Raw genomic sequence first — 1,474 nt, 5'->3', positions numbered from 1 at the left:
AATCGCTTGAAAACGATATAAAGATCATCGGAATCGGAGTTACGGTTTGGAAATGGCAAGCGTTTTAAGAATGACACCGGTCTGCAATTTACAGCAAGTAGGCATCTAAAAGCAATGAAATGAACATGCTACAGCCACCAAACATGACAACAAAAAACATGTCATGGATGCACACAAGATGCTTAACAAAAGACTAGCACTGAGCCACGGCCAGTTCATCCATTATGAGGTTCAAACAAGCATGGCAAAAACGCAAATGCAAAACAGATTCCAGACTTAGTGAAATTAACACTTGTCTGGAATTTCAGATCACGAAGCCCTCTTCGGAGCAGAAAAACAACATGATACATGACCTGATTATGATAAATAAGAACATGGCATGGAGCTACTCAACAAGCTTAACAAAAGACCCAAAGTGACCTGGGGCCAAAAGGGTTCACAAAATGTACTAACGGGCACACGAACATAGCTAAAATACAATCAGTTTTCAGACTTAGTGAAAACTGAGACATGCTGAAATATAACTCACGGAGGCATGTAAATGAGCTCGATGCACTCACCAAGGTGCAAGTCATGGCAAGGCAAGCATACATACTTTAATAAGGCACAAAATACAAGCTATACATGGCAATAACAATGGCATAGCATGCACGGATCAACTACAATAACATCGGCAAAATCGCAAACAAGTTGATGATCTGCCCAGATTCACCATGAAGCAAAAGTAGGGCTCGATTGACTCAAGCTAGGCTGCTCCATAATTGCAAACAAAGACATGGATGGATAGAGCATAACATGATTAACAAAACTCCTTTACTGATCATCCTCAAAAGAGGCACGGATCACTAGGAAACAAGCCGAACATATGGCATCATGAACTAAATAATCCCAGACTTCGCGAAAACTACTAAGTCCCTGAAAACAGATTTACCGGGTGCCTCACTTTGCAAGCTTGCACAAGTCACCACACACATCCTAAAAATGCATGGGTTGCACCTCTGGAAAGATGACAAAAACCTTAACAAAACATATGAAGGACTCACAGGCATAGCATGCACACAATAATCATGGCAAAAATGACAAAAGTCTAAGATGAACTAGCAGATTTGACAATTAACTCACGAAGCCTCCTTCTAACAGCATTTCTGGCATCAAGATGAACTCAAATGAAAATGATGCAATGGAATGAAATGATGTACTCGTCGTGACAAATATTTTGATATACTATATGTCCAAAACGGAGCTACGGATGCAAAGATACGGCAGGTCAAAGATCGCATAAAAATTAGGGTTTCTGAGGGAAAAGTCAACCGGAATCTTCTCAGATCCAGATCCAGATCGGCACGGATTACGAGGTCGCCGGAAACACTGTTCACACCGGAGTTCGTCGGCCACTGGAGCTTCGAGAGGCCGGAGGGGAGGCCGGGGTGGCCGGATCCGGCGGAGGAGGCGGCGCCGGGCGCGGGCGGCGGCC

Source organism: Triticum aestivum, chromosome 3A (genome assembly GCF_018294505.1).
Source record: "Triticum aestivum cultivar Chinese Spring chromosome 3A, IWGSC CS RefSeq v2.1, whole genome shotgun sequence".
NCBI classification, from domain to species: domain Eukaryota; kingdom Viridiplantae; phylum Streptophyta; class Magnoliopsida; order Poales; family Poaceae; genus Triticum; species Triticum aestivum.
This window is presented reverse-complemented; position numbering follows the sequence as displayed.